The sequence below is a fragment of the Diceros bicornis genome, unplaced genomic scaffold, assembly GCF_020826845.1.
Source record: "Diceros bicornis minor isolate mBicDic1 unplaced genomic scaffold, mDicBic1.mat.cur scaffold_61_ctg1, whole genome shotgun sequence".
Lineage (NCBI taxonomy): Eukaryota > Metazoa > Chordata > Mammalia > Perissodactyla > Rhinocerotidae > Diceros > Diceros bicornis.
The window spans coordinates 2,626,422-2,643,655 of record NW_026691491.1 but is presented as its reverse complement, the minus strand read 5'-3'; positions in this window follow the sequence as shown (position 1 = coordinate 2,643,655).

Genomic DNA, 17,234 nt, shown 5'->3' with positions numbered 1-17,234 from the left:
TCCTTTGAAGGTAAAGCACTAAAAGAAAACAATTGCCTATCTCAAATTTGTACCCAGTGAGAATATCCTTAACAGTGAATGTGAAAAGGTAATGTTTTCAGGGAAGCAAAAACGGAGATAATTTGTTGCCAGACGAATCATATTTAAAAAAAAAAAATGAAGGCAGAGAAAAATTATCCCAAAGAAAAGCACAGAAACACAGAAATTAAGAGCACTGGAAATGGTAAATATATGTGAAATGTAAATTGGTGCTTCTTAGCTGAAGGCAATTTTGTCTTCTGGGGGACATTTAGCGCTGTGTGGAAACATTTTTGGTTTTCACAACAGAGAGGAGTGCTACTGGCATCTAGTAGGTACAGACCAAGGATGTTGCTAAGCATCTTATAATGCATTGGTGAGCCCCCCACAACAAAGAATTACCAACCCAAAATATCAAATTTGAGTGCCAAGATTGAGAAACTCTGATTTAAATGAATATTGATTGTATTGAACAACTAAAATATTGTCTTATAGTGTTAAAATACTTAATTAAAAATAAAAGTTAATAGTAGCACAAAAAATCAGAGAGAATAAATGGACGTAAAGTGTTCTAAAATCTTTGAACTGCCTAAGAAATGGTAACAGCACTAATTTATAGTAGATCTAATAAATCAAGGTTCAAGTTGTAATCTCTAGGGCAGACACTAAAAGAATGATAAAAAAATGTATAACTTACTAACAGAGAGCAAAAATGGAATAATAAAGATATTTGATTAATCCCAAAAAGGGCAAGAAAGAAGAGAAAAAGCACAAAGAATTGATAGGACAAATAGAAAACAAATAGTAAGACGGTAGATTTAAACCCATATATATTAGTGTATATGTTAAATACGAACAGGCTAATGTCTTAATTAAAAATCAAGACTGTCATATTGCATTAAAAATTCAATGATATGCTACTTAAATGTGACACAGTTTTACTAATAGGACACAGAATTGTTGAAAATAAAACTCTGGGAAAATACACCATGCAAACACTAACAAAAAGAGACCTGGTATAGCTACATTAATATCAGACAAAATAGACTTTAAGAATGAGAAATTATGAGATAAAGGGGAACATTTCATAACGACAAAATGTTCAATCCAACAGGAAGACATGACAATACTAAATTTGTATGCAGTTAATAACACAGCTTTAAAATATATAAGCAACAGAATGAAAAGAAAAAATATATGAAATCATATTCATCTTTATAAATTTTAGAAAACTTCTCTCAGTAACTGATAGAACAAACAGGCAGAAAAATCAGTAAAATTATAGATTTGGACAACATGATTAACCAACTTGACCTAAATAACATATAGAATATATCAAACAGCAACTGGAAATTGAATAATTTTTTAGACGTATTCGTATGGAACATTCACCAAAAATGACCAAATTCTAGGTCATAAATCAAGTTTTACTTCAAAATATTAAAAACATAGGGAGCATGTTCTCTGACTTCAGTGGAATTAAGGTAGAAATCAATAACAAAAGATAATTAGGAAAATCTCTAATGTAAATTAAGCAATATTCTTCTAAATAACCCCTGGATTAAAGAAGAAATCACAATGAACATTGGAAAATATTATGCACTGACTTACAGTGAATATATGACATATAAAATTTGTGGGAGGTAGCTAAAGCTGTTTTTAGAGGGAAATTTCTAGCTCTAGATGTATATATTATAAAAGAAGATCATTTGTGATCTAAATATCTCTCTTATGAAGTCAGAAAAAAATATTAAATTAAAGCTAAAGGAAGGAAATAAAAAAGATAATATCAGAAATTAGTTATGTAGAAAATAGGCATATAATAGATAAAACCAATACAGTAAAATGTTAGCTCTATGAAAAAATTTAATAAAATTATTAAACCTTCAGCAAGACTTCTCAAGAAGAAAAAAGTCACAAATTTCCATTTATCAGCAATGAAAAAGAGGGCATAATTACAAGTCTTTTATACATTAGAAAGATCATAAAAGGATATATGAACAACTTATGCCAATAAGCTTGAAATTTAGATGAATTGTATATATTCCTTGGAAAACACAACCTACCCAAATGGACACATGAAAAAATAGAAAATCTGAATAGTCCTCCTATATCTATTAAAGAAATTGAATTTATAACTTAAAAGCCATCCAATAAATAAAACTCCAAGAGAGATGGCTTTACTGTTGAAATCTTCCAAACATTTAAGGGTGATATATACTGAACTTACGTAGACTCTTTCAGAGAAAATAAATGGAGAAAACACTCAAACTTGTTTCATGAAGCCAGAATAACCCCTATACAGAAACTTCACAAGGACAGTATAAGAAGGGAAAATAACAGGACAATATCTCTCATGGATATTGATGAAAAATCTCAAATTATTAGCAAATCTAACTCAGCAATATATATCAAAAAGGTAATCATGATTAAATTGAGTTGATTCCAGGAATTCAAGCTTAATTTGATATTTGGAAATCAATTGATGTCACTCTTGTTAACAGAAAAAAATCAAATTATTATCTCACAGCAAAAAAAATGTAGCATTGAGTTAAATTCATAATTTAAAAACTCGTAGCATACTAGGAATACAAGAGAACTTTCCTAATCTGACAAAATGAGTCTGTAAAGCCCTACAAAAATATCACATTATTAAATTATTGCTAATTATTATTAATTAAAAGTCTTCCCTCTGTGATTGGGAAGGAAAGAAGGATGCCTGCTATCACGACATTTATTCAACATTATACTGGTGGTTCTAGCCAGTGCAAATTGAGAAGAAAAGGAAAGAAGGTTGGAAAGGAAGAGAGGAAGAAAGAAAAAAAAGGAAGAAATAAAATGATATGTTTTGGTACATAGAAAAATTAAAGCAATCTACAGATAAATAATTAGGAGTAATACATGGGCTTAGCAAGGCTGCTGAATGCAATAAAAATATACCTGAATCAGTTTAGTTTCAATATATTAGCAACAATTAGAACATGAAACTTCAAAAAACAATACTCTCAATAGCATAAAAAATGAAGTATTTAGGAATAAATTTTTTTGTGCAAGAGATCTACATAGAGAACTACACAAAATTACTGAGAGATATGAATGAATTGGAAAACAACATTATAAGGATGCTAATTGTTTTTAAATTGATCTGTAGATTCAATGCAATCTCAGCAAAAATCAGCAGATTTTATTTTTTGGTGGAAATTTATAAGTTGATTATAAAATTCATATGGAAATGAAAAGGGTCAAGAATAGCTCAGGCAATCGTGAAGAAGAACAAAGTTGATGGATTTATTTAACTACTAGTGCTTTATAATAAGATACGGAACAAATGCAACGTAGACAAATAGACCAATGGAATCAATAGTCCAGAAGCAGACTCATACAAATTTAGTCTCTTGATTTTATTGCAAAATTGCCACTAGGGTACAGTAGGGAAAGGATGGTCTCTCCAATAAATAATTCCAATTTATTTGACTAGCCACAAGGAAAAAGGATCTTTGACTCTTACCTACACCATACACAAAAACCAATTTCAAGTGGATTGTACGTCTAAATATGAAAGCTAAAACAAATATAGAAGTAGCATAGGGGCATATCTTCATGACCTTAGAAGGCTAACATTTCTTAAGTGGACTCAATAGTCACTAAACATAAAAGAATAAAATGTCAAGCCATGGAGTAGGAGAAGATATTTGTAATATGTATATATATGACAAAAGATAGATACATTGAATATGTAAAATATTCCTACAAATCAGTTAGAAAAAGATAGATCACACAATTTGAAAAATGGGTAAAAAGCTTTTAAAGATGTGAAGAACTGCTCAGCTTCATCAGGCAGCAGGCAAATGCAAATTAAAGCCTCAATGAGTTAGCACTACATATTTACCAGAATGCCTACAGTAAAAGAAAAAAAAGACAATGCTGAGGATTGATGATGATGTGACACAACTGAAACTCTCATATACTGATTGTGGGAGTGTAAATTGGTACAGCCACTTTGGAAACCTGGGTTAATATCTACTATAGCAGAGCATATACATACTCCCTATGACCCAAGAGTTCCATTCCTATATATCCAACAGAAATGTGTGCCCATGTGCTCAAGAGGCTTGTATAAGAATGTTTCAGCATTATTTAAAGATTCTAAACTGGAAATAACCCAAAAGTCTACCAAGAATAGAATGAATAAATAGGAATACTATACAGCAATAAAAATGGAGGAACTATGAAACTATTTCTACATGCATCTCACCAACAAATGTTGAACAAAAGAAGCCAGACATAAGGAATGTATACTGTATGATTCCATTTATATTAAGTTCAAAACCAGGCAAAACTACTCTATAGTGATTAAGGGCACAATAGTGATTACTTTTGTGGGGGGATAACTATGGGGGGAGATATGAGGAAAATTTTCTGGTTTTGATAACATAATATTTTTTCACTTGGGTCGTAGTTAGGCAAGTGTATTTAGTTTTTAAAAATTCATTGAACTATACAGATGACTTCTGCATTTTTCTATATGATGTTCTTTCTCTAATAAGTTTTCTTAATAAAAGAATATTTGGAAAATTTTGAACATTAAAAATATGATAGCAAAAATAAATTCCTTCATAGGAGGTTTTGAAAATAAAGTCGAGGAAATGGCCTAGAAACTAGAGCAAAGAAATGGAAAATAGAAAAGGAGAATTAGAGGACCAGTTCAGATTCAACATCCAAATAATGCAATTCTAGAAACAGAATGAAAAAAGTGGTTGAAATAATTTAAGAAAAAAGTCCCAGAACAGAAGATGGAGTTACCAGGTTGAATGTTCTCACCAATTACAAGCCCAATGGTATTTCATCACAGTGAAACACAAGGGACAAAGAGAAGCTCCTAGAGAATTAAGAAAAAGTTTCATACAAATGATTGGGAATCAAAATGGCTTCAGAAGCAAACATCAGAAACAAAATGACAACAGAGTAATGCTTTTGAAATCTTAAAGGAAAGTGATTTCCAACCTAGAACTCTATGACAGTGAAACTATCAAGTAGTTATAAAGGTAGAATAAAGACACATTCAATAAAGGAAATTTATCTTCCATATGATCTTTCTCAAAAAGCTACTGGAAGATGTGCTCCATCAAAATTAGGAAGTAAACCAAGAAAGAGGAAGACATGGGATACTGAAAACAAAGGAGCCCATCATAAGAGAGGTGAAGGAAGTCTCCAGAATGATGGAGAAATAAGATCCCAGGATAAGAGCTAAGCACCAAACACAGAGAGCAACTAGTATAGATAGATCAGAATAACTCAAGATTCAACTTGGTAACAGCAACATCATCAAGATATTCACTACCATTGTATGTATTTTTTTTAATGTGAAGACAGACCATCTACTTGGGCCCGGCCCAGATTCTTATATGCCCTTTGTTCATATTGACCCTGTTCTGAAGAAGCTGCTGCTCTTTGGTCCATGCTCTGCAGCCTGGATTGGCTGAGGGCACTCATTTCAACTTACAGAAGTGGTCTGCTTGAACCGACACCTGAAAGATTGAGGTACGGCATGGTGAGTCGAGAAACAGAAAATGCAGAGTGATCCATGCTCATTAATCATGTTCTGGCAAGGCCTCCAGTGCTCATCACATTGAAGTCATTCCAGATGCCCTGACTGTACTGAGCTCTAAGTCTGCCAGGCTTCCACTCAAAACCTCGCCCTCTGATTTCTTCAAAAGGGGTTCTTGTAAACCAGTGAGATGGTTGATGAGAAACCATATCCCAGAGACTCTTCAGCTTATTTTCTCTAGAAGCCATCATCTCACAGTGGTAATACTGTCCTTTCTTTACACAGAGAAACTTGTATTTCTTATGTAGTCAAAAAAGTAGTAATGTATTGTTTAGGAATACATACATAGGCATTAGATGCATTTCAATAAAAGATAAAAACAAAAAATGATTATTATAGAAGTTCTGTTGTTTATCTCTGGGAAGACAGAATGAAAGGAGAATAATAAGAGATGGAAGTTGTGCATAATTATTTTTCTTTTTTAACCTGGGTGATAGGTATATGGATGTTTAATTCATTCTTTAAATCGTATGTTTTAAACTTTGTGTTTATATTATACATTTCATAATAAAATACTTTTTAAAAGAGATCTGTCAATGCCTATATTTATGTTCTGGACACAATTCCAACATGTGGAGGGGGGTTCCCCCCACACTACCAAGAAATACTTGGACACCAGTTGGGTTTCCACTCAATTCCGACATTATCTACCAGGAGATAGCATCAGAGGCCACAGATAAGGAGCTCAGTCCCACAAGACCGCCCTCCATTTCAGATGCCAATAACAAGCCCAGGTTGTTACCTGTGCTTCCAACTAACCAGCTACAAATTGGATGTTCCAATGACCCCCTCCAACTCAAGATGCCAATCGCAAGTCCAGATTGTTACCCATACTTCTGACCAACTGGCTATAAATTAGAGGTTCCCATGACCCCCTTCTTGGGATCAGTTAACTTGTTAGAGTGGCTCACAAACTCAGAAAACACATTCACTCACTAACCGGTAAATTACAAAGGACATTAAAGGATACTAACCAACAGCCAGATGAAGAGATGCATAGGGCAAGGTATGTGGGAAGGGGCGTGGAGCTTTCATGCCCTCTCCAGGAGCACCAGTCTCCCCAAATCTCCACGGGTTCACTAACCCAGAAGTTCTCCAAACCCTGTCCTTTTGAGTTTTTTATGGAGGCTTCATTATGTAGGCATGATTGATTCAGTCATTGACCATTGGTGATTGAACTTAATCTCAAGCTCCTCTCCCCTCCCCAGAAGTCAGGGGTGGGACTGAAAGTTTCAACCCTCTAATCACATGGTTGGCTTCACTGGCAACCAGCTCCCATCCTCAGATGTAGCCCAAAATTCACATCATCCACATTACAAAAGACACTTTTTATAGCTATCATCACTTAGGAAATTCCAAGGGATTTGGAAGTTCTGTATCAAACAGGGACAAAGACCAAATATATATTTCTTATTATAAATCACAATATCACAGCCTGTTATCACAAAAAGAGTGAGAAGCAGGCATTATGTGCTTCCTGATGGAAATACACAACTCCACAATAAAGCAGTTTTCCAAAAAGAAAAAAAAGCCAGAGTTTGGTCAACTTGTATATATATCCAATGACTATTTTTTTTCAGAAAATACAGAGGACTGATGAACATGAAAATCTACACCATGGAGATGGACTCAGTAAAATGCAGACTGTGTGAATTCATATGGGCCAATAAACCTACTTTCTTCAACAAATAAATTGCAAGGAAAGAAAAGACGGGAGTGGAGGACCCACAGAATAAAATACACCTAAAAGACAGAGCAATCAAGTGCAATGTGTGGGCATTACTTGTTTCTGTATTTTGTTGACCTTAAACAAATAGACAGCCAGTTATTTCTCCAGCAAAAATGGATTTATTTGAGATCAGCAAAGAATTGCAATTCGCGGTCTGCAACCATGGTGAGCCACAGTGCAAGTCCCCTTGAAGCAAATGGAAGAGAAACTCGTATAGAAGGAGAGAGGAAGTTGAGAGGGCTGTTATAAACAAAGAGTTTGAGGTGTAGGGCTTTTTATTGACTGAATTGTGACAGTCTCTTGTTGGCCGAGCTTCTGGCTGGTTAAGAAGAGGAAGTCTTATTTCTTCTTGTTGGGCTCTGCTATTCACATAGGGTGTGAGAGCTCCCCCATTTGGCCTCCCAACTCCAATTTAATGAGGTTTCTGCTTATTAATTTTCACATTTTCCACTTTTGATCGTGATCTTTCTCTGAAAGCATTGCTGATCAAGAGTCAGGTTTTTTCTGGTTTTATCAATCTTTTGTCCCTTGATGCCAGGAAGGACCTTTCCTGAGTGTCATGTCCCAAGTTGGAGGGAAAGTGCACAGATTGGAAACCTATTGAGGTCACATTCAAGTAATAAGGAGGGGTAGGAGGGAGCACTCTCAGGCACTTTTCTTTTCTAAATTCTATAAGTTATCAAGATCATAGGCATTGGAGATCATCTGAGGCGATATGTCATCATCAAAGGTTTGGCAGACAAACTTCCAACAGGCCTGGTCTGGACATCTTGAGAAAGCTGTCTCATCAGATGTCACCTGCTTCAATTCTGGGAAATCTTTACTTTCAGGTCACTAGATGGTGTGCAGGTCCAGTCAGGGTTTGGTGGTTTTTTCAGGTGTGTCACGTGAACCCAAGAGTCTATTCCCTAGAGTTTGGTGGTACAAGTGTTAGTTAATAGTACCTGATAGGGGCTTTTCCAGCGAGATCCAAGGGAGTCCCTCTGGAGGTGTTTTTTCCAGTAGACAAAATCTCCAGGTTGCTTAAGGTCTTTGTCTCTCTGGAGCACACTGTGAAAGATTTCCCTACCAAAACATGATTATTTTTACTAGAAGCAATTAGGCCTTTGCAATAATGGAGTATATCTCTTTTTATCAGCTGTGGGTCAAAAGAGGCAGAAGCCAAGTGCATTGGGCATCCTGTGACTATCTCAAATGGTGAGAGTTTATGAGTTCTAAAGGGGGTGGACCTGAGATTTAGAAAGACCAATAGCAATGCTTTTGGTCAAGGTATTTGGAGGGTCTACAAATTTTGCCAATTGAGTCTAAATAATGCTGTTAGTGCATCTGACTGAACCAGAGGGTTGAGGGTGGTAAGCACAGTGAAAGTGTAAAACCAGCCAAACAGTGCAGACTTGTCAAAGTACCTGACCAGTAAAATGGGTTCCTTGATCACTATGAAGTTTGAGAGGAGTCCCCAGGTAGGGATAATCTTTTCCAAAAGGACTTTAGCCACAGAAGAGGCAGTAGCCCGTCTGCAAGGGAAGGCTTCAGTCTAGTGAGAATACATACAAACCATGATTAAACATATTTATATCCATGAGATTGGGAAAGTTGTATGAAATTAATTTGCCAAAACTTGAATGGCCCATTAGGTAGTTTAAAATGTCTGGGAGCGGTATGAGCAGGCTTCCTTAGATTGTATTTTGAACAAATGGGACAAATGAGATAGGCACTGTTTCTGGCCTCATTATTTTCCCACCAATATTGAATCATGAATGCTATCATTTTGTCAGTAGACCAATGGTTTAATGCACGTACAATGGTTAAAAATGGGAATTTTAGCGTTTCTGGTAGGACTGGGTTATTATTTGGTCCAAACAAGAGCTTTCTCTTTTTATCAAACCTCTTACCAAACATAAACACAGGTTCATTTACCCACCACACAGGGGGGCCAATAACTGGAACACCAGGCTTGCAGCAAGGAAAGAGGTTTATTATTGAAAGGCGGCCAGATGAGGAGATGGGAGTTAAAACTCAGATCCACCTCCTCAAAGGGAAAAAGTTAAGGTTTTTTTTCCTAGGGTTTTAGGTAGGGGAGGGGGAGTATGTGGCCTTGCTGGTTGGCACCTTCCCAGAAGCCTGTGTTTGGCCTTGAAGACTGAATTTCTTTTCCCTTGACTGTCTGGGCTTCTCCAGTTAGTTTTCATCTTCAGCCTGTGTTTGGCCTTGTAAGCCTGAATCTGGACATCTAGACCTTGAATTTCTGGGAAAGACAGCTCACTCATGTACTAAAGATGAACAGAAAGACCTGGTTAGTTTTAAACAACAGTTGATTACGCTGAATATGCACAGCTGCAGTTAACAAAGCTTATCTCAAAGTTTTTCTCTAGGGAAGATTTTAACTTCTTTGTTCTCAGTTTCAAACCAATTGTTGAATTTCCACTTTTGTTTTTCCTTTTCTGAGGCCAATTGTTGGGCTTATCTAGCCAGTTTTTCTAAGTTATTATTTGGGGAAATATCCCTCTGGACAATGACAGAGGTTTGGTTGTTGTTGGTTCCTTTAAGGGCTGCATTCCTTTTGGAAATATGAGCAAGGTGATTATCTTCAGCTTCCAGAGAGTCAAGTTTAGAATGCCCCAAGGTCTTAATAATAGCTACAGTGGCAGGTAAAAGTATAGCGTATAATAATTCCAGAACATAGGGGCCATTTTTAATTTTATTTCCTCTGGAAGTAAGGAAGCCATATTGCTTCCAGAACATTCCAAAGTCATGAGCTACTCATTTATATTGACCTACTACCAGTACAAATATTGGCAGTTTTACCTTTGGCTAAAGTACAAGCCTGTGTAAGAGCATATAACTCAGCCTGTTGGGCTGAAGTAGCCATAGGCAAACGTGCTGCCTCAATGATATCAAAAGGAGTTGCAATAGCATACCCAGCACAGTATTTGCCATTGTCACTCTTTAAATAATAACCATCTATGAACCATGAGAAGTTGGCGTTACCCAAAGGAGTTTCCTGCAGATCATCACTAGAAGTCAGGAGGTGATTTGTCAGTGTTAAGCAGTCATGAGGGACTTTGTCAGTAATGGAGAAGAGAAGAGCAGTAGAGTAGGTGATTACAATGTAAAAGAGTTATGTGAGGAGCAGTTAACAAAAGGTTTCATAGGAGGTGACGTGGTTGACTGAAAAATGTTGAGTGTGATGAGAATTCAGGAGAGTTTCTACTGCATGAGGTACAAAAATGGTTAAAGGGAATCCCATAATGATTCTTGGTGGCTTTAACTAAAAGAGCAATAGCAGTAAGGTCTTTAAGGCAAGGGGGGTATCCCAATGCCACAGGGACCGTTGCCGGCTATAATACCCTTTGGGTCGAAGGTGGTCCCTGTGTTTTAGGGTGAGTACCCCAAGGGCATTCCCTTTCTTTTCATATACAAAAAGGAAAAAGGGAATCTGGTAATTGGGATATCCAAGGGAAGGTGGGTTCATCAAACTCTGCTTTAAGGCTTTAAATGCTGTGTCATCAGGTTCTTCCCATAAAATTGGGTTAAGGTTTTCATTGTTTAGTAAAACATACAAAGCTTTGGCCATAAGAGAGAAATTTCAAATTCAGTTTCAGCAATAACCAACTACCCCAAGAAAACCTCGCAGTTGGTGCTTAGTTTTGGGTTTTGGGAAACTTAAGACACCATAGAGCCTATCTGGATCTGAGTGTAGCCCTTGTTCTGATATCGGATGCCCTAAATATTGAACCAAGGTTTGGCAAACTACAATTTCTCTTTGGTGACCTTATGTCCCTTTAAGTCTAAATATTTAGCAAGTGGATGCTGTCTTCCTGTAAGGAGACTTGGGAAGGAGATCAAAGAAGCAAATTGTACACATATTGCAACAAAGTAGAACCTCTTTATATCATCCAGATCAGCCTTGAAGATTTGTGAGAAATCAGATGTGCTCTCAGTAAAACCAAGGCATTACCATCCAGGTGAATTGTTTTCTTTCCCAAGTGAAGGCAAAAAGTATTGACTAGCTTCATCAACTGGAATGCGAAAGAATGCACCACGTAAATCAATTACTGCAAACAATTTGCTTCCACTGGGAATAAATGTTAGTAGTGGATGAGGGTTAGGAACAACAGGGTGTTGAGGGATAGCAGTGTTGTTGATTGCTCAAAGGCTGTGAACAAATATCCACCCTCAGTCCTTGGGTTTTCTCATAGGTAAAAGAGGAGTATTGCTGGGACTAGTACAAGGGGTAATGAGGCCTTGAGCCTTGTAATCCTCTATTATGGGCTTTATACCCGGAAGGCCTTCATTACTTATATGGTATTGATTAATTCTGGGCAGAGGTTTTGAAGAACCTATTTGAATCTTGATGGAAGATGCACTGTGAATTTTATCAATATTGGTTGGAGATTTTGCCCATAAGGAGGGAGGTAGCTGATTTAACAGGGACAAATGATCAGTGTTTCCAGAATCAGCTCTAGTATCATCAGAGATGGAGCAAATAAAAGATGTCAAAGGGCCATTTAATTCACCTATTTGACAATTTTGATGGCTACTGTCAAATTCTAGAATTATTTCCCCCTTTGGGGAGAAAGAAAATCTGGCATCAAACTTTTCCAAGAAGCCTCGGCCTAATAAATGAATAGGGGTGAAGGGACTTAGGAGAAAAAGGTTGTTGTCTCTCAAAGGGCCTACACAAAGGGAATAGGTTCAGAGACAGGAACCTTTTGAGGTTTATTAGAAACCCCCTCTATTTGAACTGTTTTTGTACCGGGCAGGCAGGGGCTGCTTTGTAGTAGTGGGGTTGAGCACTAAGAGGGTGGCTCCAGTGTTATTTAGGACAGAAACAGATTGATCTCCAAGTTGGAGAAATGTTTCTCCAGGCTGATTAAGAGGGAGGATTGGGAAGAGCCCCTGTAGTTCCTCAGAGCCCCAATACTGAGAATTTGGAGGACATTGGAAAGGCTAGTTAGAGGGCTGAAGGCACCTGAAGCATTTAAATTTGTAACAATCTCTTTTCCAGTGTCCTGGATCTTTGCAATAATAACAGAAACTAGGAGGTTTTGGTTTCTTTTAGGGGCCTTCATTTGCTGGAGTTGAAGATGAAGAATTTTAGCAGTCTGTCTTTTAGGTGACTCATCTAGAGTGTGAGAGAGTTTGTTTGCCAGATTAACTAAGTCTGGAGTGGACGCAGTCTCCCATTCCAATCTGGTCCTTTTCACTAGAAAGGAAAAGTCTTGGTTCAGCCTATTAATAAACATAGAGTTAAAAGTTACCTTGGTGGAATCAACATCTAAAGGAAGACCAGAATTTTCTTTAAAAACAATCTGAAGTTGATCATAATAGTCATGAACAGGTTCACCAGGTTTTTGTACATAAGGCTGAATTTCATTCCAATCAACAGGCTTTGGGACAGCCCTAGGAATTGCCTGATGAAGTCGTCTAGAAATTGTTGAACCTGATCATACAATAGGTCAGCAGATTGGTCTCCTGGTTGTAATTCTAGAGACCTTACAGGATTTTCCCAGCTAGCAGTTTTCATTCAATAAAACTAGCTGGGACTGCCCTTCACTGATAAGCATATGAACCAGCTGATATAAGTTGCAGAAACCAGGTTGATAAGTTTGAATGACTATATTAACTTTCTCAGCAAATCTGTGAGGATCTTCAGTTACTTTGGGAAAATCTTTGACTATGGTTCACAGTTCAGCTTTAGTCCAGAGAATATAAGCAATTAAGGGTTTAGCCTTTGGATCCTGAGAAGGCTTAATTTTAAAGGGACAGTTTCTGATAGGTTCAGAGGAAGAGGGAGTGGGGAGAGATTCAGGGAAAAGGGGAAGTTTGGTAAGAGTTAGCATGGGGGAACTGAGGGTATTGAGGAGGTGTAGGCAGTATAGAAGGAAGGAGGAAGATGGCACCAGAGGTGAGGCCTGCGCACGAGGAGCCGAGGAGCTGGGCAAGAGGAACATGATGGCGCCAGAGGCAGAGCCTGAGACAAAGAAACTGGAGAAGAGAAACCTGAGGCTCTGAAAGCCATTTTCCCTTTCTTATTTATTTGGTTGCCTCAGTTAATCTTAATTTTTTTTTTCAAAGAGGTAATTTTATTTTATTTTTTTAAATAGTTTTGTTTCTTTATTTCTTTATTTTTGTGAGGAAGATCAGCCCTGAGCTAACATCCATGTCAATCCTCCTTTTTTTGCTGAGGAAGACCAGCTCTGAGCTGACATCTATCACCAATCCTTCTCCTCCCCCCCCCCAAAGCCCCAGTAGCTAGTTGTATGTCACAGTTGCACATCCTTCTAGTTGCTGTTCAAAGAGGTAATTTTAGACACCTGATAATGTTTGGAAGCCTCAAAATACCAATCAAAATAGGTGTTCCATTTGGTTTTGGAAACTACAGACCTATGGTTGTCCAATTTGACTCTAAGAGAAGTAAGTTTGGGGAGTTCAAAAGTTCCTCACAGTGGCTATTGTATTTTAAATTACTTGTGGTTAAACAAGTCCATTTAGTTAGACATGCACAGGAGGAACGACTGTGGCTTTTAAAAGTAAAATCGACCAGGGTTCCTGTGGGGGGCGGGGGGTGCCCTCAAAGTATTTAGATAACTGAGATCCCATTTCTTAGAGGTTTTATCTTTAGAGCAAAGAAATAATTCCCCAAAAGACTAAACAGCTCAAACAGCCTACAGGCTTAATTCCAGCCAGTTCTAAGGAATAGTCCAATTTCATTAAGGTGGAATGAAGGTTGAATCAATGCAGTTCCAATAGAACAGTCTGCTCCCAAGGGATTCAGGCTGAAAGCTGCACCAGCTCAGTTCCGATGAAACAGTTTGAAAGTCAGACTGAAGGCTAGCACAGTCTCAGTAGAAACAGTCCAGTTCCAAAAAGAATCAGACTGATGGCTAGTGCAGTTCCAAGGATCAGCCTGATTCAGAGAGTCAGGACGAAGTGCCACCTGAGTACTTGCAGACAAAAGGCCTTTCTGGTTAAGGCCTTAACCAGAAACGGCCTTAAAATAGATACCGAATAAAGCCTGGAGAGCTCAAAATGCAAAGAGGTGGAAGCTTGGATCCAGGAGAACGACTCTCAAACTCCAGGGTCCACAAGAAACGCAGTGATCTCAATAAGCTCTATGGAGAGTGCCACACCTGTTTGCTCACCAGCCTTGGAGTAGTTCGGAGTCTTCTCTGGGTCCCAGTATGGGCCACCAAAGTGTTGACCTTAGACAAATAGACAGCCAGTTATTTCTCCAGCAAAAATGGGTTTATTCAAGATCAGCAAAGAATTGCAATTCAGGGTCTACAACAATGGCAAAGTCATGTGCAAGTCCCCCTGCAGCAAAGGGAAGAGAAACTCTTTTATGGAGGGGAAGAGGAAGTTGGGAGGGCTATTGTAAACGAAGAACTCGAGGCATATTGGCCTTTTATTGGTTGAGTTGTGATAGTCTCTCATTGGCTGAGCTTCTTGCCCATCAAGAAGAGGAAGTTTTTCTTCCTCCTCTTGGGCTCTCCTATCCATGTAGGGTGTGAGAGCTCCCCATTTTGGCCTCCTGACTCCAATTTATTGAGGTTTCTGTTATTATCACAATTTAAGAAACAAACTAAAATATTATGACATTTATGAAATAATTGGAAGTTTGAACATCAAATGGTTATTTGATGATATTAAGGAATGATTGATTTTTGATATGGTAAATTTGAAAGTCAGATTCTAAGTTTAATTTATTTCAATTCTTGCCCTTAATGTCTCAAAAAAGATACCTCACAAAGTTTTGTATATCCAAACGGAAGAATCGCATCAATGGCTGGTCTAAGTTGTAAAACATATTTTTAATATCATCCTTCAATTTTCAAAAATTTTTATTGCAATTGGCTGGTAGACTTTTTATCTTCCCCAATATCAATCTTGCAAAATAGTTGGAAAATGTTGCTTTTTTGTATTTTTGAAAACTTGTTCAGAGCAAAGACAAGGTCTGTGCTTAGAAGATTTTTAGACAAGTTAAAAATTCTGTCTGTGAGGGTATGAATACGAGAGTTTTGGAGAATAAACGTATTTATGTGATGATGAAAACATTTCCAAATTCACACTCTTCAAAAAGCTTCATCAGATCACGTGTTTCTTTTTAAAAGCGGTGACTTTTACGCTTCTTGTTAAGTGAAGGGAACTTCCCCTCTTTTTTACCTTAAAGGAACAGATTGTGTGTTTATTTATTTGGAAAATATGTGTAAGATCGTATACTAGTGACAGCTTCTTGTCATTATAGAAAAGTCCAGAAATCTGGAGCCCTTTTGGTTTCCCTATTCTTTTAGGTACATTGTTGCTCTGTGTGGTTTAAAGGATTTTTATGGTTGTTTCCATGCACATTACAAATGTGGTAAAGATCCAACCATATTTTTAAAGTCTTGTTTTTATAATTTAACCCCATAAATGACATCCGTCATACTCCGTTTTTTTTTTCTGGTTTGACATCTTGCTGCTCTAGGTTGCTAGAATGATGTACTAAATGCATTTTATGTGCTGTGCTTTCTTTGTAAACTTTATCATAATTCTTTCTTTCTTCAAAAAGATCAATAATTCAGCCATTCCCTTACTAATTACACTTACTGACTTCCTCCCCCAATACCTTTTTTAGTCATTTACTATTGAGAATGTAATGGTTTAGTGGCTCATAAAAAATGGCCCTTCATTATTTAAATTGAATCTAGCAAACACTCCAAAGTGAGACATGCAGGAGATATCTGTACTTTCATTCAACTCCATGGTAAATCTCTGTAAGATATAATTTGTTCTTTTTTTTAAATTGAGGTATAATTGACGTACATTATATTAGTTTCAGGTGCAACATAATTTGAAATTTGTGTATATTGGGAAACAATCACCACAATAAGTCTAGTTAACATCCATCACCATACATAGTTACAGAATTTTCTTTTCTTGTAATGAGAAGTTTTAAGATATACTTTCCTAACAACTTTCACATAAGTCATGATTTGTTCTAATGTGTATATCTTTAAATCTTCAGCATTGTTTGCTATGCAGTTCCAACAGTGTTGCTAAGAAAGGAAGGCACTTGAACTTGCTGCCATATTGTTCTCTCTGTGTTACTGCAGCCATTTTTACTGTGGCATTAAAGAAAATGATTTACCTAACAGTAAGTCACTTTTTGTTTTTTTATTTATTTAAAAACTGCAATGTTTTTCATTAAACTGAGTGAAACTTTGATAATATCCTGGATTGAGTATCTCACAACTTTAAACATTGCTGAAAAAAATGGTAGACATTTCCTTTTACACACTGATGCTTACTATATACGTCTTTGTTATCACCATGGCTTTACACTGCCATCAGCTGACATATTCAAACCACAACAGACACGTAGAGTTAGGTTCATTGTCAATAATAATGATTATATATCCTTTTTACCAGTAGTCTTCTTTGTAATTTCTATGAGTTTTTGGCTGGATTCTTGTCATATTAATTGGATCGTTATAGTTTTTGCCTTGTAATGAGGTAAACGGGGAATAAGGGGAATGGAAGTGTCAGCTCTGCCGTTTTTTTGTTCCTTTCTGCTTGTGGTATTAGGGTTATATTCAATCTGTGATTTCTTGACTAGAATATTTTAAAGTCACTTTCCCAAATTGGGAGAGTTAATTTAGTTAAAGCTAGAATTATATAACCTGTACACCCATTTAAGGAGCTCACAGAAGTGCCCTTTGTCACAGTAGCTGGAAAGCCACCAAGCGAGCGTGCCCCTCTCAGTTCTTTGGAGTGGTGGGATTCCCACATGCCCCTGGGGTACTTCAGGTACCAATAATGCAAGACTGACACACAGACCCAGGAAAGGCATTAGTGTCAATCTGTACAATATATTTCAGTGAAGCCTAATCACTTTGC